General features: G+C 37.1%; 2 long non-coding RNA genes across 3 annotated transcripts; one reads left to right on the top strand and one right to left on the bottom strand.

The window, feature by feature from the left end:
• Positions 1-1,605: 1,605 nt before the first annotated feature.
• LOC118247900 (uncharacterized) lies at positions 1,606-12,639 on the bottom strand. 2 transcript variants are annotated; one of them, XR_004778613.2, is made up of 4 exons: positions 12,284-12,639; positions 12,114-12,137; positions 9,423-9,502; positions 1,606-2,088 (listed from the first exon to the last, which is right to left on the bottom strand). It is a non-coding gene; the product is annotated as an uncharacterized LOC118247900 (long non-coding RNA). The 2 variants fall into 2 exon arrangements; XR_004778612.2 differs by lacking the exon at positions 12,114-12,137.
• Positions 12,640-15,899: 3,260 nt separating this feature from the next.
• LOC118247984 (uncharacterized) lies at positions 15,900-23,785 on the top strand. Its single transcript, XR_004778640.1, has 3 exons — positions 15,900-16,006; positions 20,048-20,291; positions 23,385-23,785. It is a non-coding gene; the product is annotated as an uncharacterized LOC118247984 (long non-coding RNA).
• The last annotated feature ends 1,462 nt before the right edge of the window (positions 23,786-25,247 follow it).

Genomic DNA, 25,247 nt, shown 5'->3' on the forward strand with positions numbered 1-25,247 from the left:
TATCCTACAGTATACTTCTTGAGAAAAGGGTTAGAAAAGGTGTAAAAACATACTCAAGTGAATGGAAACTAAATTTTAAGAAGTGGAACTTCGTTTTAGAACTTCACAGTGAAAATTTGATACTAGCTTGAGAGGAAGAGTTAAAACAAAACTTATGTGGACTCTCACCTGTGGTGTTTGATATTTTAGTTCCATGGCAGTTCATAAAGAATATTTGATACTTAGAACTTTAGAAACTGATTGCTTGTGGATGCAAAGTCTGGTTTTTATTCCCTTCCTGTGTCTTAAACCTGTGGATTTTGTAGTTGCAATTATATTATATTATGTGAAAACAGGTGAAAGTGGCTTTGGTTCAGTATTTAGTTGGTAATTAGGTGGGAATAATTACCAGAAAGTTACATTTTAACATCAACTGATGAGAAGGCTGCAACCATTTGTTCAGATTACTTCTGGTATTCATGTCTCTCTCACCTTGATTCTAAATTGTTGTGGGACCCAAAAGATATATGGACTGAGGAGCTTAACTCTATTCAGAAGCTAAAGTCAAGCAAAAACTGGTAGCTTGCAAATTATCATTAAAGCAGCTTTGAAAGTTATTTAGCCACAATAGTTGTCATAGCTGGAGATTAATTTTTCATCCTAGTGCACCACATATTGACAGCACTGTTGTGATGTTCACTGCAGATTAACTTTATTTCTTTAGCAATTGGTGTGTTGGAGATGAATGCAAAACAAAGTGTGTTAACATGACCTGTTATCAAAAGCAAAGTTAAAACAAACAAACAAACAAACAAACAAAAACAACAACAAAACACAGATCGACAGAGAAGCGAGCACTTCCAGTCGCAGAAGGATATCATCTAGGCATGCTATGGTGAGGACATTATCTGTGACATGATATGGGAATGAGCAGGAGAAATTCTCTGCGAGGGAACAATAGCATGGAACCATGTCTCCCGCAGGATTGTATGATGACCTTTTCTCCAGGAGGATCTCAGGGAATCTTGCGCATAGGCAGAAATGTTTGCTGATATTGAGAGATGGTAGGTCTTGGAGGAAGGTTATAAAAAATGTCCAAAACAAATAAGAAAACAATTAACCCCTTTGCAAAATTTTGCATCTTATTCAAGTGGACAAAACACTTTTTTCCCCACTAAAAAGAGCATCGCTAATAATTCTGTGTGGCTATAGATACAGACCTTTGTAACAGAAATGGTGACTAGAACACATTTCACAGGAAAACAAATACACAAACAACAACAAAAGAAAACCCAAACCTACAGAAGGAGACCTATCTTAGGGGAAAAGGGTATTATATACAAATTGCAGTCAATGCATCTAAACATGAACAAGAGTTCATTAGAAGGATGTTTACTTTGCATTCCATTTTCAAGGATAAGAAATCCTACTTCCACTGTTATTTCTTATAAATAGTTGCTGTTCTTTAGATTTTTGTTGCACTGGAGACTGAAGTGAATGAAAACCCAAACTGGTTCCTTTTAGCTTCCCAAATCTCCTTTTTAAAGGTAATGATATTTAATCATGGGTTCTTGGATATTGATTAATCATGGGTTCTTGGATATAATCATGGGTTCTTGGATATAATCATGGGTTCTTGGATATTGGTTCTTGGTTCATGGATATTTAATCATGGGTTCATCACATGGGTTCTGTGGAAATGTTTTATTTAATACTGAAAGGTTGTAAAGATCATTAAAACCAACAACATACCCTCATACCCTTTTATTTTTTATTGTTTGGAAGCATTATTATATCCTGAGTGATAATACAACTGCATCTCAATTGTTGTTAACAATATAAATGACACTGGAATTCAGGTAATTAATACAAACACTTTACAGAGCCAGAAATGCAAACAGCAAGATGAAATTTTGATCAAGCATAATAAAATCCATCAATGTTGCCAGATGTTGTTTTGCTGCTTTTCTGAGCCAAGGTGATTCTCACTTTCCAATAGGTTGTGAAAATATTCCAATAAGATTTTTTTAAAAAGTGAAGCCTTCAGGACTGTAGCACTGAAAGGGGCCATCTGAATCTTCGTGTTCACTTCCCCACAGTCACAAGAACCTGTGTAGTAGATGTTGAGACAAGAAAACACAAGGGAAACCACTGAATACTCCCCTGGATCTTCTAGGAAATGTCTGATCTTCAACACACAAGGCTTCAAAATGGTGCACTGTGAGTCTAACTCTGAACTACAGATACAAGCAAAATTCCACTTAGTCCTCTAGGTACTAAGACCAATGTATTTATTCTCTTATGTCAGATGAAAACTCTAGGGAAAAGTAGTTCTTTTTCTCTAAGATTGTAATGATAAGCATTGTAGAAAGTAGTGGGAATTCTGTATTATGGTGCTGTGGGAAGCTATGTCCTTCAGTTTTTATGTTCTCAGCAGTATCATGTGACAAAAATATTGAGCCAAAAATATGGAAGGTCAAGAATTTTGTAGCCTGGTGGCTATCCAGTTATATATATGACTCATGATCCATCCCTTGTGCCAGCGGAAATGTGTAGTAAATAAAGGGCTTTAACAAGAGCAACTGAGGGTGGTCCAGGACAGGACACCCTTCTACCCCAGAGCTTAGTGCCTTATTCTGACAAGTAGGAGATTTTGGTTTAGTTTGCTGCTACCTTAGCAAATGCAGGAGAAACCTGAAGTTGGATTTTTCCACTTGTGAATCAATATTTGAGTTGCTGAACTGTTTGTATAAAGGCAGGTATCTTTCTTTCTTTTGAGCTTTAAGCAAAAAGATGGATGTGATTATCTCAGTGAGGAGGTCACAGAATCACAGGATGTCTGAGGTTGGAAGGGACCTCTAAAGATCATCTAGTCCAACCCTCCTGCCAAACAGGATCACCTAGAGCACATTGTACAGGATGGCATCCAGGTGGATTTTGAATATCCCCAGAGAACGAGACTCCACAACCTCTCTGGGCAACCTGTGCCAGTGCTCTGTCACCCTCACAGTAAAGAAGTGCCCCCTCATATTCAGCTGAAACTTCCTGTGCTTCAGTTTGTGCCTGTTGCCTCTTGTCCTCTCGCTGGGCACAACTGCAAAGAGACTGAATCCATCCTCTTGACACCAGATATTCAGATATTTATATATATTGATGAGGTCTCCCCTCAGTCTTCTCTTTTCCAGGCTAAACAGGTTCAGTTCTCTCAGCCTGTCCTTATTTGACAGGTGCTCCAGTCCTCTGATCATCTTAGTAACCCTCCTCTGGACTCTCTCCAGTAGTTCTATGTCCCTCTTGTACTGGGAAGCCCAGAACTGGACACAGTACTCCAGGTGTGACCTCCCCAAGGCTGAGTAGAGGGGGAGGATCATCTCCCTACACTTGCTTGCAACACTCTTCCGCATGCACCCCAGGATCCCGTTGGCCTTCTTGGCCACAACGGCACATTGCTGTCACATGGTCAGACTTCTGTCCACCAGGACTCCCAGGTCTCTCTCTGCAGAGCTGCTCTCCAGCAGGTCAGCCCCCAGAGTGTACTGGTGTTATTCCTCCTGATGTGCAGAACCATTGGTCCATGCCTTCAAAGCCTGAGCAGGGGAAGGTGTCTCCTTCCCACACAGAGTTTTGCACTCAAAACCTGGAGAAAAGCAAGTCTCTCCAACTCCCCTATCTGCTACAAGGAGCATCCGTGTACAGTATGCTGACCTTTGTGGGTCACACATTCAGTGAGAGTTTGGAGCTCCAGTCTAATGTTAACATTTTCTGAGTGGTAATGCCAGTTTAAAAAAAACATTCATCTTTGCTTACTTCCAACATCTAATTCTTCTTCACTTCACTTGTTCATCTTACAGTCCTCTTTAGTTTTGCTTATGTCATGCTCTGCATGAAAGAGCAAATGGATAAAAGAATAGGAAACTCTTAGATGATTTTTTTTTTTTTTAATGAGATGTTTTTCTCTAATGAAATTACTATGAGAAACAAGACCCACAGGTATCCTATTCGTCCTGTGGCACTGAAAAAAACAATGAATTATGTAAGAATGCAGAGCTAGCATTGTGAAGCTGAGCCTACATCTGAATTATGATTTCTGCATTAAGAACAAGAATCATCAAGACCAATGACTATCCTGAAGAGGGCATTTCTACCTCTGTACTAAATTTGGCAACAGTAGCAGTCCAGTTTAGAGCATTTTGTAGTGGATATATAAGGGAGCCTTGAATATTTTCTGTTGTACGAAAGGCAAAAATATGCAATATGAAGAGCTCAATCCTGCAGTCAGTTCCATGAAAACTGAAATCTCTTGTGCAACTCCTTAGCTTCAAATGATTTGGATCATGTAAGGAATCTTGTGTGACTTCTGGTCTGAGTATAAAGATTTCCATGTAAGATCTTGTACTATATAACATTATGTTGTTACAAAGGAGAAAAGATTGATGTTGTTCAAGCCAAATAACATTTTCTTTTTAATCTATATCAAGATGCATATAACCTAAAGGAACTTACATCTCTTATGTAGTATCGTGTTGATGTAAGGTCCATGCAATTGCAATGAATCTAGCTAGAGAGACAGGAAGCATGCTGTTGCTGATCTTATGACTCACTTTTTAAACAGCTATAATTTCTAGCCTCTTTTGGAGCTTGACATCTAAACATTGGGATTTAGCAATCCCAATTATTTCCTCAACTCTTTTCAATTCTTACTAATCGGAGCAAGCAAAAAATAATTTTTTTATCTTGTTTATAATTTTATTTTCTTTACAAGTTACATGTTTTATAGACTAAACCCTTAAATGTGTTAATTGCTTCATCGTTTCATATTACAAGTTTTAAATTCTGATATGTGAGATAATCATATTAGAACCTGACTATAGTAAAAAATATGTAGGGTGACACTCATACAAGAAATTACTTTTTTCTTTTTGTCTTTTAATTCTTAGTAAAGACGAGCTGCATTAAATGTCTGATGCTCCGAGTGCCAATCTGCAATAAGTCACATACATATCAAATTGTGTTGCAAGGATAAATTCTGAGGATTAGAGACACAAAAGGACATCTTTACAGATTCCATTTCACAATCACTAATCCAAAACATTTGATCTCCTCTCCAAGTTTGTGCTCTTCTTTAAAACGATCAGGATATGTATTTGCATTACTTTTCTTGGGAAAATTACCTACAATATGTAAACAAGGTATTTATCCCTTGTGAGAGGGGTAACGATTCTACATGTGTTATACAGGCATTAGTAAGTTTAGCAATGTTCTATACTTGTAAGGACTTGAATTAAGCCTTTCAAAACAGAACAAAATTCTACCTAAGCTGTATGTTTTCTGATTCTCTCAGAGTAATTCACAGATCATCATTTCCTTTTGTAATGACATCTTTACCCTTTCTTTAAGCTTTGTTTTATATTTGTTTTCTTTGTATTTCCTCTCCAGTCATATTACTAGCATAAAGAGGAAGAGGGAGAGAGACAAAAAATAGTTGCTGGTCTGCCCTATTAAAAATGTAGAAGGTTGGCTACAGGACAGTAAAATATTGTGGGAAGAGATTAAACACTAACTGGTTAAACAGTAAGGTGAAAGACAAATTCTTCAACTGAAAAACCTATTTTTTTCTTTTCTTTTTTTTTTTTCCTGATTTCTTAAATAAAGACAGAAAAATATTTCAAAAACAAACTTCCATGCCACTATTTTCATGTCATGTCTTGATGTTTTACTTTGAAAAGATACAAAGGACCAGGATAACTTGCCAGAAAGATGCCAAATTCAATTCATGGCATGGAAACCAGGATGAGTCCATTTGCGCATAGCAGGAACATGTGATACTGCAGTCATTCCTGCAGAAGATGTACATGTGCTTCACAGTGTCTGGACAGCAGGTTGTTGTGAAGAGTCCTTCCATGGGAAAAAGATAATCCTCTGTCCAGAAATTAGGATGCAGATCTAGGATGGACTGTGTCCTGATGATATCTACTTCCACGCTCAAAGAGGTCTGAGAGAACCTTTCAGTGGTCAGCACCAGCCTGATTACACTTAGAGCAGATGTTTGAGTAACCAGATGGTAATATGCTCAATGACCACTGTTCTAGTATGTTTTGTGTTTTTTTTTTAATGTGACATTCAAACCAAATCTCCAGCGGTAAATGCTGCCACCGTTCAGGAAATGTTCAAGTAAAGAAAAAGTTGGATGGGGCTATAAAAATCTGACCCAACTCTGAGAAACAGACATAAATAAAATATATAAAGGGAATGCATTCTTGAAGATTTATTAACTTTTTAAAATTTTGCATAGCCAAATCAAAACTTGAAAATAAAGCCAAAGCGAGAACAAAGTGGCTGCTGGGGGCTAGTTGGTCAAATCTACATTAGAATTGTAATTCTTGTCAGCCTTGTTATTTTATACTATTTTGCTCCCTGGGGTTTTCTTTTCTGAAAAATAAATAAATAAATAAATAAATAAATAAAAAGCTCCAAAAATCTGAAAAAAAAAGTAAGATGCAACAGCAGAAGCCAGCCTTGTCCCTGTTGAGAATCTTTCCTTCACCCTCATCTGATGTTGAGAAAATTATTCTTCATTTATGATTACAACCTTTGTGTTCTGCTGTTTGCAGTCACTCAGTATTTCTTATAATAGACAGACAGGTAGCTGATATCTGTGCCCTTGATATTGTTCCACTAATATTTATGTATTTATGTGTTTTTGTTTGTTTGTTTGTTTTTAATTATTATGAGAAATTGCAAGGTGGAACATTGTCTCTACATCTAGCTTGTCTGGAGAAAGTTTAGGCTGCTTGCTCTATCGTAGACTCTAAATAGAGTCCTGGATTTGGATGGAAAAATGGCCATTATGGGTCCAGGCTGAAATTCAAATTACACAGAACTGGCAAGTGCCTTTTCTAATTCTTATTCATAAGCTGCTACAAAAGCAACTCCAGAAATGTACTAATCTCCTAAAAGAGCTTGACACCTTTCACTCACCCCAAACTTCTGTTGGTAGGGACCTAAGCACAATAAAAATATTGAAATTTTCATTGAGGAATCTGCATGCATGACGGAGGTAGAGCATTTGTGGGATGAAGAACAATGATAACTTTTGATATTTTTAAAGATTAATAGAATTTCCATGTGAGAAAGAGAGATCAGAGGTTATTTTTTAAAGCATGTAAATTGGGAATGCTTATTTGAAAAAAAAAAAAAGCAACAAAAGACAAAAACAAAACAAAATCAAAACAAAAACATTATTCACTGAACATTAACTATCGACAAAGACTTACATTTCCTAGGTAAACACTCCATCTCCATATAGGGCATATATTTCCAACTAAGCTTTTTTTTCAAACAACAACCAGGATTATCAGCAAAAGCAATGTGTTAACACGGAGGTCTTAGAATGGATTTGAGAGCTAAGATGTAGCCACAAGAAAATCAGTATTAGCACTATTATCAAAGGCAGTTTTAGAGCAAAGGACAACTGCCGAAACCAAGAATATGTTGTTTTAAACAAGTTAGTATCGGACTAAGTGACCTAACAGCATAGGAGATGTTTAGATGTCATATTTGTTTATAGAGAACACATTGGCTTTGTCAATAAACATTCCCAATTTAGCATAGGCAATAAAAGTAGTATTAAGAAAAGTTCTATTTGATTAGCAAAGAACAAAAATGTGTCTCCCAAAAGATTAAGGAGCTGTTTTCACAAAGGCTTGACTTTCTTAGGAACTGCATCAGGTTCTTTGAAAAGTATTCTGAGATTTATTTGTTTAAAATGGAAGAAATGCATCAGTATATGTTTTAAGGTCTGTGATAATGCTCTGTTCCCACCCTTTTGAGACATTGTACATTCTGAAAGCAAAATCTCTATATCACAAATAATTCCATTCTAAGAGAATTTAGACCACAGCAGACAACAAAGTGGATTGGACATACTCAAAAAAAAAAAAAAAAAAGGAATCAAGAGGAAATCTTAGATATATTAGAATGTAATCTGTAGGAATAAAAAAAAATCGTTTTGCTGTTACTACCAACAAACCTTACAGTGCTTATCTAAGTGGTATTGTTAAAATGCTGAGAGATCGAGACATTTAAAGCTGTCTTCAATGTTACTATTAATGAAAATGGATCTTGATTATCATATTATTTTCCTCCATGAAATATATAGAAAAATAACTAGTTAAATGGTGGTTAATGATGGCAACCTTAAGCTATTATTTATAGCAAATGCATTTTTGGTTTATCTAGTTTGTCCCTCTGCAGGAAACATATCCTGCTTCATTTCTGTTTACTATTTTTAATGTTTAAAGAAAAAGCACAAAAACCAGTCTTGGCTTCTAGCTCTAATTAAAAATTGAATTTATGAGAAATATAACCCTAGGTGACAGAATGTATTTAGGTATTCCAGGAACACATTCACAGTCAAGTCTCAATTAGATGAGATAATGTGTGAAAGGAATAGACTGAATAAACACAGACTGTTTTGTATTAAGATATATATTCCATCAATGATGCTGCCATAGAAAAAAAGAAAAAAAAAAGAAAAAAAAAAGAAAAAAAAGAAAAAAAAGAAAAAAGAAAAAAAAAAGAAAAAAAAAAGAAAAAAAAAAAAGAGGGATCCAACATTAGCTTCAATTGCTGTGAGTACTGACCTGCAAAGATGGTTGCATTCTTTCTGGTCCAAGCTGATTCATCTGAAGTCAATTGAAATGTTTGTTTATATGTCATGCAATTAGCCCGTGATTTGCCCATGGGTAACTGCCTTACCTTAGGGGCAGGCTACTTTGGAAGAATTTTAATGAACTGAAGGTCACTAATGAATATTCTTCAGGAGGACAAGCATCTTTTCCAGCCAAAGTCAAAAAAAATTCAGTGAAGACACTGTCTGTGTATAAAATAGCTTCTACCTCCCATTCTACTTGGAGTGAACAAAGCCACAGGCTTTCCTTGTCAAATATGGTCATTGCTGCCATCCAGCACCTTCTTATTAGACATGTCATCACCACAAGGGACAGCAGCTTTTGCTGTCAAATAGCTGCTTTGACAACAGCAGCAAAAGTGATCATCACCTTTAGATACTTCTTTTCCAGTCCTGTAGATATACTTTACATGCATGTTTAAACAGATATACTTGTGGGCAATAGTAATTGTGTAACAAGAAGGCAAAGAAAAGGCAATCCTTGCTGCAGATGGAAAAAGTGATACATGATCTAGGTACTTGAGGGACTCTAGTATTGCTTGCTATCATGTCTGCTTGCATTTAACTATTCCTGAGTGATTAGGAATTTTTGAATTTATGCAATTCAAAAATAAAATAAAAATAAATTCACATTTAATATGGCAACATTGTCTTTAGATTTCTTATTTATTACGTTTGCAAAATCTTAATAGAAAGAAAAGAAATTCCTAAAGAAATCAAAGGTTAAAATGGAATTAAGAAAGAGGGTACCTACCTCTACAGTACAGAGTAAATGTTATTGCCAGCATGAAAACATTTAGAAGCATGGAAGTACATTGTTAGGAAACTTCTGCCCTGTAGGGATAGCACAAAAGAGAGGAATTTAGATTTGGCTTCAGGAGTCTGGGATTAAAACTTAAAATATCTTAACCTTCTCATCTTAATTGTGTGGTTCTTCACAGTATAATGATCTGGGCACTTCAGCTACAGTTGTGAAAGTTGTGATGATAGTGATTCATTGGAGAAAGCTTACTCGTTCGGTACAGAATAATTCAATGAAAACACCTTGTAGTAAGCATCCTCCTGCTGAAGTCCTGGGGGAGCTTTCTGAGGCTTCCTTCCCCGGGACAGAGGTCTTGGTGCTCTCAAGGCTGACAGCTATGTTAAGGGGTGCCTCTGGATAACCTCATCATGGTTGCAAAGCTGAAAACAGCTCAGAATTTCCATTTTGTGGGGAAATTTAATTGATTTGGTTTCAATTATACAGAGCCAAAGGGCTCATATTTCTTCTTCCCTGTGTGAATGGGCAAAGGAGAGTCCGTTTGGTAAAGCTCATCACAGTTGTCCTGGAAAGGAAAGAAATGCAAGCCACCATGGAGCTGATGCGAAGTGGAAAGCTGTGAATTTCACTATGAATTTATGAATCAAAATGTATATTTCCTGGCCTATATCTGAAGTTGTAAAATCATGTTCTTCCCCTTTTCAAGGACCACCTGTAAAATACAGCAGATTCAAAAAGTAGATTGCAGTTTCTTTCTTGATGGAATATAGCTAAAAATTGAGTACATTACCCGGAAGTTCCTGTCAGGTAGAAAAAATATAGGTTTAGTGAAAACTGGAGATATTCTGGGGAACACAGAGGGTTACAAACCCAAGCTAAGGTTTGTATAAACATTATTGGTGTTTGTGTAGCTCCAAACTTAATCATGCTGCTAGCAATTCATTTGCTTGTACACAGACAGAATGAATTGTTATGCTTGTAGTGGACATGCCTAGTTTTGAAAACAAAGACTTTTGCTGCATTGCAGAACTGCTTCTAGGTCTTGGACTGATTTTAGAAAAATTGACCTGAAGTGCAGTTCTCCACTCCCTCATCTTGCCTCCCCAAATTGGATTTTCAGTTTTCAATGTCTAGAAAGTAAAGGATGTGAAGTCTTCTCACTTCCATACTCCGATGCCATTTGAGAGTGAAATCCAATAAAAGAATTCTGTCTCTCTTCAGTCAAAATTTATGATTGACTCAATTGCTGAGCCAAGTGATTGGCTTACCATCTTCCATACATACAAGGTGACAAAACAAAAAAAAAAGGTACTAAAGTATGAAGGTTGCACATTTGTTTAGAACACTGTATACTACATCACTGTCTTTTTTATCATTCAGGAAAGCATTCTTCCTATCAGATTCAACTGAAGAATTTAAAATACTGACTGGACTTGCTCAGGACCAAAGAATTCAATGTAGTAAAAGGCAGGTAGGATTTAAACTGCACTCTGGATTTGACAGAGGCATTTAAAATTTAACATGCTGCATCAGCTTTTAAGACTTCGTAAATCTTGGTTTAGAGTTTATTTATAAGACCATTCTTAACTTTTACTTCTCTCATTGGCTCTGACAATGGAAGGCCAATGCTAACAGACCATTAAAATACTTTTTCAGGGATGCTGGAAACTTAATCTCAAACGATGCATAAGGTCAGGACGTTGAAATATATTTTTCATGATTTATTATAAACTACATTGGATGAAATTCTTAAAATAAAACATAGAAATATTTGAGTGCTCACAAACTACCTTAGTTAGAAGATCACTGTTCCTAGGACAGGTTGAAATACAGTCATATTTTTTGCTTCAGAAACTTTGGCTGCTTTCTTAGTAACCTTTCTGTTGTTGTGCCACTACAGCACATAATAAAAAAGAAATATAGCTTTATATAGCATGGTTCTGGCTCATCTTCTGAGACAATAAGAGAGGAGGTCATAGGTGATACAGTTCTATTAGTGTTTTCTTGTTTAGGTCACAAATCTATTTTTTCTTATTGATTTCATGTAAAGCCACTGATTAAAAACATTAAACCCAAGTGATTTAGCTTACATTAAAATGATTGTAATAAAACCCACAGTCTTCTGCTTTCTTTGGAATTAGTCAGCTCTAACCTGAGCAAAAATTTTAAACACATGCTTATTATCAGATCTATTTATTTCAGCAAAACTCTAAAGTATCCTTTTGGTCTGTTCCTTTGGTCTTTATTGCACAGATGAAAATAAACATGGGTATGTATTAAGGTACAAGGGCAAGCTGTTACACTGGAGAAGCTTTGGTACATTGCAGCTACTACAGTAGAAATGCCTTTTCTGTGGTGGAAATGGTAACTAGTGTAGAAAATTAAATACTCTGGAGAGTAAACCACCAATTTATCTTTGAATTATACTTGGAAATTGCTATTTTTCATAAAAATTGAGACCTGTCTGTAGCAGTGTTTTCTGCCTATAAATAAACATTTTATAAACTACAGTAAGAGATTCAATGAGAATCATGGCTAGATAAAGCAGTTCTCCAATGTCATCTTACATCCTGCAAAACCAGGACAAGCCAGATACTCTCAAACAATTCCTGGATGACTGCCAGCTCAGAGGAGATATACTGTTATCTGTGAAGCTGAGATATCATCCCATGAGTTATTACTTACCTTATCAAAACCTGTTCTGTCATCCTTGGATATAACATAAATAAAAGCTTTAGTAAGGCCAACTGAAAAATCAGAAACTGCTTTTGCTGAAGGTAATTTAGTATTCTCCTGTAACATCTGCACAACCTCCCTTTCTTGTTGTGCTCTTCTGGTACAAGAGTGATACTCACAAGGAGATCAAGTGCCATGTTCACTGTCTTGAAAGCAAGGAGAAGACTTCTTTCCTAGCAGCCAAATAAAGACGCCAAGTGACACAGATGGAAAGTCATCTTCTTTTAAAAAGAGAGATAATTTTGACACTTTTCACACTGGATGCTTGCTCTGCTGTTTCAAATAGTGTGCACGTTTGCCAAAAATGCAACTTACACATCAGAGCCAATGGAGAAGAAAAACAAGCCAGCTAAAAACCTACAGAAGTGATCTACAGCTTGGCCTAAACTGAACAATGCCATCATGCCCATTTTTCACTGTGGATAAATGAGACCTCTGTGACATGATAGAGAATACTGCGTGGGAGCACAGTAGCAGTTTCAGCATAACAGGATTCAAATGGAAGGGATATGGGGAAACTTGACTCTTCCAACCAATGCTACCACAGGGAGTACTTCTCATCACCACAAAGCACAGTTCACTACTAGTTGCTTTCTTGCTTTGTATGCCCTTCTTACCTTGGCTCCTGAACACTTTTTCCATTCAGTATGCAGTCACATTCTTGCAGCAATCCCTGATTAGAATCTTAGTTCACATTTTATGCCAAGAATAATTATTAAATCTAGAAAATGCTTCCAAAAAAGCATGCATATCAGCTCTTTCTTATCTTACAGGTGGCTGCTTGAACCCCTTCAATTCAGTTTTATCTCTTTCTGAAGTATTTACTTCTTCCTGTAGTAACGCTTTTTCCTTCTCTCAAATATCAGTCCCTAAACTTATCTTGAAATAGTGGTTCACAACAAAATTACATTTGATTAAAAAAGTAGGAAGCAAGACTGAAGTTCAGTGTTTTCTTTACAGCAAAAAAGACTTGTTTATATAACTATTTTTACCTCCCAATGTCACTTTAAGAATGAGTGATGTTTCTTTCAACAGTGCAATAAATAAGCTAAGCTCTGATTACTCCTTTTAATAGGCAGAACTTAAAAATACATATTTTCAGGATTTATATATTGAGAAGGTTACTCTCTTTATGCTGGTTAATGAGATATGTATCTTCTCACCTGTTAAGAACAACCCCCTCTAATTAATAATGTATTCTTATTGCTTTAGTTAATATCTAACTATCCACTCCACCCCTTAGTCTCTGCAGATAGATTAGTACAATTGACTGCAGTAAAGAGCAAACATGCATTAGTCATTGGGCTATTCTGAGAAAGACAAAACTAAAGTGGTCTTAGAGATAGCCACAACTATTTCAACTATGTCTTCAATTTAATGTGGAAACTTCTTAAAAATAGTCAAAAATAAAGAAGAAATCTACCCTTTTTCCCTGGAGATTACTACTGTTTAACATCATTTTTATGGTTATTTCTTGCAAATCCTTCATGGTCCCTAGGGCCACCCTAGCCATGAACCAGAATGCACTAACAAATCTCTACTAGCACTGCAGAGGTAACAGGCTTTTCTAAAAAAGGTGACTGTTTTCTATGAAATGTGACTTTTGACTTTGGACTAAAGAAGGAAGAAATTAGGAAAATTGCCTCAGGCAGCACTCTGAATTATACTGATGCTGTTTTGGCTCAAAATGCAAGAAAAGAAGGAAGAAATAATGGGTCAGAGGGCTTGTGGCCAAACACTCATTTAGTCCTAAGGGAAAGAGCAGCGGGTGTGTAGTGAAAAATGTTAGCACCTAATATTTTTCATTTTTCACTGGGGAGGCCCATAGGAAATGGTTATAAAATAAAACTAGCTGGAAAAAAATATCTTGGTTAGGATGTGAAACTGTGCCCCTAAGAAAATCAAGATTCTTGAATCTGTCTCGTGTCTGCCTCGGATGGTCATGACCTGTTTTCTGGAAATGTTGGAAAGTCATAGTACTTTACAACTGGCTAAAAGCAGCACCCAAAGAGCATGGGAACAGCAGTGTTAACTTGTTTCTTCAAGCAAGTGATCTTCAAAAAGGATTTGAAAGACGGTTAATGTTCATGGGTTTTGTACAATATTTTGCAAATCCAGTGTATTAATCTCGTGTTCCATGGTTTCCAGAGTTCTGTGTTTTTAGATCCCTCTGCTACATAATTTCATATTTGAAGTATGTTTTCATCTTCCTTTAAAGTACAGGAGAAGGTGAAAAAAAGTACAGCTTGACAGGTGAATTGAAATGCACTGATGTTCCTGTTGGCACTATTTCTTCTGTACTGATTCTTGGATCTTGTTTACATATTTTGGTTTAAACTGTTCATTGACATGGATGGTGATCAAACAGAAATTTACCCCAGGACAAACTGGATGAAACTGTTGATAGGGTATTTTTTAGCCTTCCCCTGTAATATGGGATAAGACACAATTTTTGTAATCACATGGGGAACGGGATTTTCACCTGACAATTTACGTGTCATTGCTTGAATATAGGATGCTAAAGATGGACTTGTATGTCCATCTCCTTTATGTTTTCTAGGAAACATATTTTATTTGTGATCTTTTGATGTAAAGTGTGCCACAGTGTGCTAGCAAGACCTTTGTGATTTGTTCTTTCCGAGAGATGCAACTTAGGTGTTATGTGGGCTTTTGAGGTTTCAATGCCTTTCAGGTTTTCTACATTGTGACTGGCTACCATTCATGACACAGATAGGATGTTTCAGCTCAAGGTTCAAGCAGCTTTACAGAAGAATTTAGAAATAGATGAAACTTTCAAATATCAGCAGTTTAAATCACATCCACATTTAGTTCTAGGCATAAATAAGTAAACACGTATTTTCACATTTGCACAGGAAAATAAGTCAATGAACAAGGAAAATTACATCAAATGAATATATTCTGCAATGGAATAGTGGTGTCTAGAATAGGCACAGTATACTGAAAAGGATCTACACATACTGGCAAAGCAAAACTGAACTCATTTAAATACTGAATAAAGACTCCTGATGAGCAATTAGCTTGCTGTAACCTCACTGCAAGAAGCAGATGAATCAACGAATTGGTTTTTAAACTGATGATGGATTTTATGTCTCACAAAGTCAGAGAGAACTTAAAAGTAATATCTGAAACACTTTTAATTTTTAGGGATTTTTTACTGACAGTGGATTTACAAATGTTGCGCAAAAATTATTGGAATTCTGTTTAAATATAACACATCTATTTTGCAGCTGTTAGAAGAATGCTCTACTACACTTAAAATGTTCCCATGTGACAAATAGAGCATACCTAAATTATTTAGCAATTTTTATCAAGAACCTAATTTGATCAAAGATCTTTTTGACTTTTATGAGAACTCTGACTGAGGAATGACTAAATAAAATCCAAGAAAGGATTGCAGAATTTGACATGTGCAGATAACTCACTCCTCTTGTAAACACTTATAACAAATGAATCTCCACTTTTTAAAAAGAGAAATGTAAGCTTCGGTTACATTTGCTGGGTTCCATAGCATCTATTTTATCTAGAAAATGTATTTGAGGGAAATCGCTCAAGATTTCCTCAGTAAACTGATTATTTCCTTTGGAGAAAGACTATTGTTTGAGAAAACTATTTCCAGTTCACTAGAAGTCTATAAAAGGGAGCAACTTAATTCTTCAGGTCCACTCACAGATTTTATTTTATTTTTTACAGCTTGGAGCTCTGAGAATGCAGAGGGGTGGAAAAGGGCACTATACTTTAAGCAGAATCTGCAGACCATAGGGGAGGTTAAGCCTTCTCATGAGCATCTTGTGTTGGACTGCACTGATGGATAAAGAGGGAAGGTAGGCAGAAATCTATCCTCCATATACTGGAGGTCTTAAGAAACTTTATTCTGATGCACTGAGGTGGAGTTTGCAAAGTGAAAAAGGGGGGATTGTCCACTCAGGTCCACCAGGGCCATTTTTGGCCAACTTTTAAAAAAATCAATAAAACTTCCTGTGAAATTCTTATACTAAAATGTGTCTCAAACTTAGGAATTACATTTTTCAAATAGAAAATGCTGAAAATATGACACTTCAACTTCCCACCCCCAATTAAAATCAAGCCACTCCTTTTATATTTTTTATTTTTAGCAAATCAATACCTTCACTTGTAAGAAAGTTCAAGTTTACTTCCATCCACATTTAACAGAGAAGTCCTGGGGAGTGTTCTGTGTATGCTACATGCACATGCAAACACAAACACGCACATGTACAATCTATCTACCTATCTATACATTTTATATGCGTGTTTGCGGCGGATGTACTCAACTCATTGACCAAACTAGTGGTAGTTTGTTTCAGGGACTCTGAAGAAAGTAAAGACCCAGACCCTGACTGGAACATAAATTTTTTAAATTCCAAGTTGTTTTTTCAAAATGCGTGCTAGAAAAGGCGATATTGTGTGCTTTGATGTTCAAGAGCTTGGAAACCAGGATATTGATCATGGAATTACCACATGAATAGCAGGAGGGTCTTCCAAAAGTAATTAATCTTGTGGACACCAGCAGTCTTATGCTTACCTTTTTCATCTGTCATCATCTGAGTAGGAACCAACCACTTTATTCCATAAATTTGACCACCTGGGTGAGCTTTTTGAGGTCTTGCTCCTCAGGAGCTGGATGAATGGTGTTTATCTGCCCTTGAGTACGTCAAAGATACTCCTCCAAGCTGCGAGTCCCCTTACCAGGTGCAGATCTTTAGTAAGTCACTGATACCACGTAAAACTTGTACCATAGGGCATTAAGATCTTGTACTGGTAAATTTGAATCATTATCATATCCTCTGTGCAGTAAGCAGTAAGTTGAACCTTGCCATGGGACTTTGTTAAGAATCACTTTTACAGTATTTTACTTCAATAAACCATTTTTGCTACTACATTTGTCTGTGATTCTTTAGACAGTTTAATTCTTGCCTGCAACAACATTGCAGCAGCACTGCCTGGGTTGTTGCAGGTCTGTGGGAACCTTGTCAGCACTTCATAAAGAAGCCCAGAAATGCAGCTTGTTGGTGTCCCTGGGATGTACCTGTGATGCCTGTGAAATGTGGACATGCCACATTGCAGCAAAACACATTCTGCATCCTTGGAAAGTAAACTGAAACATCCCGAACAAAATCTGTTCATACATCTTTTGCAATAGGGAGTTTGAGCCTAATGGAAACCAGCTTCCTCCTCACCTTTGGTAAAGGCAACTAGGGATGCCACGTGGTTGTTATATTCCCATTACAGTGAAATCCAGAGTGGGAGGTGGAGAAGCAGAGGCAGAGTTTTCCAAATGTTTTCAAAGTTAGGACCTGTCACATACAGGTGGCCCATAAAATGGAAAAGAATTTCCAAGCCGGGAGCAGTGAAAACCCACACAGTCCTAGGTACAGGCCTTGTTTGCCACCTTCCTATTTTTGATATTGTGCTGACAGTTTTTTGGAATCCATTCTACACAGAATCAATAAAATAAAATAAAATAAAATAAAATAAAATAAAAAACAATGATGTATAGCATAAACTACAGTCTCCTATTATAAGGAGAAACTCTCCTTATATAACACTACCTGTTGACAGTCAGCTAAGGAGACTGGATTTCTTTCCTTTGAAAAAGCTGTAAAATACATATAAAATGTAATGTACTTCACTCTCATTTATATGTTCTAAAGTAATCTTCACTCACAATCTCCCAAATGTTTCAGAGTAAGAGATTCAGGTATAAACTATATATATATATATATATTTATATATATATATATATATATATTAAGGTCACATTTAAAGGAAGAAATGAATCTCAAGTTTTCTTCTAGCAGAGAATTCTGAAGAGCCAGAGCTTCCCTGTAAAGCAGTGCCTTGTTACTGCTACAAATTCTTGAATTGCTTAACAGCCTTGAGCAAACAATGAGAGATCCTCCTTTGCAGCACTCAGGACAACACTAAGACATCCCCTGGATGGGCCACCACTATAGTGTTCAGTTTCTGGAAATCTTTGCAATACAGTCATTTTCATGGTAGGCAATGGTCCATGGGAGGCTATTGTGAGCCCATCCTTTCCAACATTATGCCTTTCACAAGGGCTCTTGCTGCTGTGCATATAAAGTTAATGCATTTACATGTAAAGTTGAATTTGACATAATTTTGTGATTTTTTTTTTGAAGGCTTCTTCTACATTTTTTTGCCTGGAATAAATAATGTATCTATCCTTTCTACTTTCATCTTGAAACCAAAATCCATCCATTTGCTGTGCAGATTTCTGATGTCATTCAGTGATGTGTTGAATCACTAAGCCCTAACTCTGAAGTTTCATCCTCCTTGGCAAGGAAACCTTCAAAATATCTCCTGCATGCTCCTCTCCCACCTCCACAGCCCCTCAGATATCAGGATGAGTTTCAGCAAAAGATAGAGGTAGAGAATAAAAGGTGGAATGGGTTTTATCTGCAAGCTGCTGTAGCAACAGCAAGAAAAGATTGCGAATGTGTCTCAAAATGGATGTAAAAGTAACTCATTTCTACTTAGAGCCTCTCTATATTGCCAGAGTGGGATAAAAAGGTCTTACATAAACAAGAATCAGACCTACCCGGGCAATCTAGCTTCTCCTACAAGAAAGCACGTATCCTTTGAAGTCATCCTGGTTGCATCCACTTGCATTGTGACTGTTTGTTCAGAAATCCTCTTTTACAGATGAATCAATTGTTTGGTAAATGTGCTCAGATTGTAAACATATTGTGTTGACAAAGATAACATAAATTTGCATCAAAGCAGCTCAGTCATGAGCTGTGTGTAAAACCAGATATTCTAATAACAACCCCTTTCCAAATTTCTGTTTCTGGACAATGTTGTTTGCAAATTTTTACAGCTGCCTTTTTTTTTTTTTTTTTAATTTTGAAGTTTATCACAGTACATGCACCACATACACCATAATCACATTTTTCTCAGAGTTTCCTCATGGGTTGCCTTCAGCATCTCATATAAATGAAGAATGTTTTTCAAATTTTCTTCCTCAGAACAATCCTATTTAATACACGTGTTTATTGGTGCATTTCTGTCTTTGGAAGACAAATGGGATATAATAATAAATGTGCACCATCTGGGATGTGTACAGTTGGGTAAACTGGCAAAGTTTTTTTTTTTGCTCACAGCTGCACAAACTAGGTGAAATTTAGGCTCCCTACTTGCAACCCATCATTCCTAAGCATTTGTCTGAGGCTGGAAATCCTCAGACGTGACAAAAGATGGGCAAGGGAAGAAGCCTATCCCCAGGGACATGGGCATGTCTGATGTCTGTTTTCTGAAACTTTCAGGGTGCTGTGCGGTCTCTGTGTGAAAAGTTAGAATATGGCAGAGGTCTGCTAACATGAAATTGTGCTGAATATTTCTCATAGCACATAATGTGTGGAAAGCTGTGGACCTCCAAAGTCTTATACATTTGCATCGGGCCCCTAAACATGGAATCATGAGAAATTGAAATATTTTTGAGGCTTCCATGAAGCAGAGGAAGGTCATACCCAGGGGATGTGATCACTGGGAGAATCAGCTTCAGGTCTATGTCGTCACTTGCAGGAGACCTCAGAGGAGTGCAGGTGAGATGAAGAGACAGAAGAGATTATCCAGGAAGAAGAGGGGGTCATAGACTGCTCCACAAAGACTGGCCAGGGGCTCCCCAAAGACTGAATTGAAGATGGGGTGCAGCACAGCAAGCAGGAGAGCAGGCTTGTAACTGCAGCCTCCACCATGCTTTATTTTGTTTTATGCATTACCCTTTTTCTTAATCCACTTGTATATGCCTGTCTGAACCTCTGCTGTATCACTAGTAAATGAACCTCTTCTTTGCTATATATCAAAAATTCTTTCTTCTGTAGTAGGTCTGTGTTATGGAGCAGCAGATCCCTTGGGGGACACTTGCCTCAGGAGACACAACACAGTGCCACTGGAAAAGCCAAGTACCATCTTCAAGAATTCCTGAAGTTGCCAAAGATAAGTCTTCATCACACAGTGAACAGGCAGTGCTTAATTCTTCTGCTGAAATATTCCTAGACACATTAGCATGCCTAATACTCCGGTTTTGACCTGAAGATTTCCTAATTATACCTGGATTCTGTGGAAGTAAGATATCGTTACACCTGCATTTACAGTGATCCTGACCATATGACTAAGTAGACAGCCTGTTTACATTGCCCACATACAAATAGTTGGATAAACAGGATGGTGTTTTCAGTAGCAAACCAAAGCTCCATATACATAGGATATACAGGATATATAAGATATGTAGGATATACAACCTAGAAAAAAAAACCAAAAAAACAGTTCTTGTACCATCAGCTATTCCATCTGCCCTGGAAAAAGTTTCTGGGGCCTTGGGTATCCTAAAAAACTGGACGACATGATCTACTGTAAAGTCAGAAAGAGTTTATAAGCAGCCTCATAAGATGCAAAACATCTCAGAGACAGCTCTTAGTGGGTACCAATCCCAATTGCAGACCCCATTTCTGGGATCAGGACATTGGTGCAGGAGGCAGAGTTGTAGCCTGTGAGTCTTTACCTTCATCTGCAGGCTATACAGAGCAGCCATGGACCTATAGTTCAGGAGAGTGCAAAGACTCTGTTTAATAATAAGACACCCTCAAGACATCAAGGAAAGCAGAAAAGATTTAATTGATGAAAACAACTGGTTGCTTGTCACATGGTCAAGGAGGAGGTGGAAGGTGTTTATTCTACCTGTGAGATAGGCTAGCTCCTACAGAGCTTCTGACTCAGAGATGATAAAGTCAAACATGTATTTTGTTTTGATGCTTCTAAAGAGCTGTTTATTTGTGAAAAAAATCAAAGTATTTAAACCCTCCAAAAAAAATGACAGTCCACAGTAATGCTTCATATGCTGCAACTCATATTAAATGGAGTGTTGCTGCCTTTCAGCTGGGAAGTGCTGGACCTCATTCAGTGAACTCAGACTGTAACCCTGCTGTTTTTATGTCTGGCTCTTTGTAAGAGCATCCTGTCTGAGTCAGTGATGTGACGGTACTGGGCCTTTCACAGTACTGCAAATAGCATGGTTGCCACAAACTAGCTAAGAAGCTTGTCTTGCTGTATGGGGCTAGAAAAATTTTGTAAGGCTGCTCATGAAGGTCTCTGCTGCTCTTTTTAAAACATCCCTAATACCTCTCCCCATCAGTCAGATATCAGGACCTGTCATTGGGTGACTCTACTCAGCTCTATGGGAGGCTGTGCTGTGAAGTGCTTCAGCAATGCACTGGTAACACCTAGCCAAGCAGTGGTGCTCCCTTTTCTCTTTTCCACTTATTAAACCTTGCTTACACCACACTTAGAGCTGTTATGCCCTGCTTCAGCACTCTGATGAGGAGGAAGAGCAGAAGTACCACTGGCTGCAGAAAAGAGGAAGGGGCATGTAGCCTACTTCCAGATTTTCCAGCTCCTCACTTCTGAGATAGGGCCAGGAGAGCAGCAAAGGCTATGAGACTGCAGCTGATCATTCTGGTGTCAGATGGTGCTGGGGACCTGGGTAAATATACTGATGATACCACTGGTGACGACAAGGTTCTGTTGGAGCAGAAATATGTTGCCCATAATTACTTAGTCTTGAGCAAGTGACTGATACCAGGAATGAAAGAAGGAACATGAGACTATGGACAACACTGTTAAATATTTGTCTGGACTGAGAACCAGTTTTCTTTAGTGAAAGACTGTGCTAACTCACATGCTTCTTGAAAAAGTCAGGAGGGAAGCCTAAACAGTGCAGTTCACTTCATCATTTTTTCTTTTTGAGAAGATTACAACACATTTGAATGATAATTTACTGGTCTGGGTTTGAGCTCACCTATAGCAGACCAGACCTAGCACACTAAATCCACAAAAGCAACAAACCTAGATTTCTGTCTCCAGGGACATATTTCTATAGTGCCAATAGTGTCTACTGAAATAATCTGTTTATTTTGTTCTGTTTGATAGTTTTACAGCCATCAGAAATATCATGAACTGACCTTAATATGAACCGTTCTGGCACCCTGCCCTCTCCTGCCTCAGGTCAAAATGAAGATGTCAGGATGTTCAGTGCAAGCCTAAGCATATATTCATGTAAACATGCTCATAGCTTAAAAGCAGACAAGATTGCTGGAAATTATTTAAAAACAGGTTTTACAATGCAAAAATATGTTCTTTTAAAGTGAAATTGATTAATACGACTCAAAAGAAAGGAGGAAGAAGGAGAGGAGAGGAGAGGAGAGGAGAGGAGAGGAGAGGAGAGGAGAGGAGAGGTAAAAGAGACATTTTGAAATTGCCATATATGGACATCTTTCAAAGGATGGTTCCTTCTCTGGAAGTACTTTTTCTTTGGAGACTTAATATGACTACAATGAAACTATATCAAGTGACTGAAATTCAGTTCGACAGCAATGCTTTAATAGAACATTTTTTTCCCTTTGGTTTTGTTGATTTATGGAATATTGTCATAGGATTTTCACCCTGTTTGGAAGTAAGACTTTTTTTTAATACTTTGGATGTTTTCAAGCTGGAGAACTGAATCACAGAGTCACAGCATAGTTGAGGTTGGAGGGAACTGAGTCCAAATCCTCTTCTCAAAGCAGCATCAGCTCAAGCAAGTTGTTTAAAACTTTTCCCTAACCTATGCTAAGTAACTTTTCCCAGAACATGTCCTTTTTTTTTATATGTAAAGGTAATCAGGAAGAGTGAAAAAACATGGGTCTAGTGAGACATAACAGTGAAGCAAAAAGTCAGTCAATACCCAACTCTTATATGTACATTCCTTCAAGCATGAAGTAAACAGAGCCTGCATTTTGTCTTGTAGAGTGTTGTTGCAGTTACAGAAAGATTTCTTTGGGGTGAAGACTAAATACTCAGTAACACCAGTGTTCACTGTTCATCTCCCTTAAACATTTGGACTGCAATTTCTGTATTTTCTGTTGCGTTTGTGTTGCATAAAAGTTATACTAGGCTGTGCATTTCTCTAAGGAAAATTATGGTGTGCTGAAGGACTGACTCTAATCTACCAGTGAATAACATGTAGGGGACTAGAGTGCAGACTCTAGCCAAAGCAGTGTTCTATCTGCCACCTCAAACTCTGGCTTCACACAGTCACTGTGACCTGAAGCAATGCAGGTTCTGCCAAAACAGCAGATAGAGAATTGATGATGGCTAATTTTGATTTTGTTTTGTTTTCTGTAGTATAACCTAGGACCAGAAGTTTTGCAATATGAAAGTGCTGGATTTAAATAGATCTGCTGAAAGGTGTTATGTTTGTACTCCATTTCAACACATCTTGAAAACACTGGAATTCTGCCACTGACTTCACTAGAAACAGAAACTCTCAGTTTGTTGAAGCCTTATTATTTTTTCTAGTGTGGCAAGAATACTGTGAGAAGAGGCATTTCTATGAAATCCATTGAAAACTCAGTAAAGGGGTGAAAAGGGCTTGCTTGAATACTTATGAGGATTTTAATTTGTCCAATCTATAATGTAGGGTGCAGCCAGAATGGCTTCTTGCAGTTCCTGGGATCTATGCTCAAAATCCCACCTATGGAAATCATACTTCTAATTCCATTTATTTATTAAGTAAACCATGTAATATAAAACCATATTAATTCCTTGCTATATCTTTTGGGATTTTTAAACTTACTGTGTATGTCAGACATGTTTTGAAAATACTGAAGTAAGACAAAATAAAAGGTTTCCTAATGTTAGATGAATTACTGCTTTCAAATGATTACTCTTGTTTTTTACCCTATTGTCATTATTCTATCTAAGATAGTACACTTTATAATATAAAATTTTATAGGCAGCTAAAATTTTTAGAATGTTTTCAATAGCATTTGTCTTTGGAAACCCAGAAATAACTAGAAAGAAGTCATAATTGTGAAAGTTTTACTTTCTTTTAGCCCATAACCTTTACCATCTATATCATTGGTATTGTACACATTTTCCATAACACATTTAGCTTCAGGAAGAAAAGGAATGTGTTTCAAACATAATCATGATACAGCAACAGAACCAGATCAGGGACACAGTAACGTAGCAATTTATTATTATTATTTTATTTTGTACATGTAAAATAAATACTTTCTCTGTGCTCAGAACACTAGCAGAGAGGTTTAAGGGGAACTACGTCTGTAGAATTCAAAATTTTTCTTTTGATAATTCCTTTAAATGGGCAGGTTTCGCAGTATGATAGTCCCTGAAGAAAAGGGACAAGGTGAACTTCTCACAAACATCCTCAAATCTGCCTGCAGATCACATAAGGTAGGGGAAACCCAAACTGCATGATGTAGTGCCCTCAATCTCCCCTACAACTGTAAGTTTGAATCATTGTTTCTTGTAATATGTATCCACCTGTTGGCTTAAAAAAAAAAAAAGTCCATACCAAGGGTGATTGGGTCTGAAGTTTGAGAAGGGATAAAATGTATAACAGAAAAGTATGGAGAAAGGTGACATGAGAAAACCTTTGAGGTTCAGGCTATGGTTAAAAAGCCAAGAAGAACGAACCATATATAGATTAAAAGAGGGAAAGAAAGCTGTTCTGTTTTAGTGAGATCAGTGAACAAGTTGCATACCATCTGCAATATAAGGATACAAATAGCTTACAGAAAATAGCCTGGTCTAAGGAACAAGCTTCTGAACAGATTCTGGAAGAATAGTTATACCAGTTGTAAACAAGATTTTGCAAGATGTGAAAAAGCAAATTTTCATGTAATACCAAGGGGAATAAAGACAGTCAGGGAGGATGACAGTGCTCATCCTTCCTGAGATCTGGCTGGCTGCAGAAACACTGTTAGACAATGTTAGACATTGTCACATCTGTACCCTTCATCAGGAGGAAAACCACAGCTGAGTGGATTTTTGTAGTATTCGTTTAGAAGTGGCAAAATGAAAAGTTTCAGGATAGATGTTAAATGATGATATCATCAGGATAGATGATAAATGTTACAGGAAAGTTGGTATTTACCACAATTCAAGATCAAATGAAAAGTCACACTGCCAAGGGAAGAAAATGTTCTGTTCAAGCAAATGTTAAAATACAGAAATATATTTCAC

This window comes from Cygnus atratus, chromosome 2, assembly GCF_013377495.2.
Source record: "Cygnus atratus isolate AKBS03 ecotype Queensland, Australia chromosome 2, CAtr_DNAZoo_HiC_assembly, whole genome shotgun sequence".
Classification (NCBI taxonomy): Eukaryota; Metazoa; Chordata; class Aves; order Anseriformes; family Anatidae; genus Cygnus; species Cygnus atratus.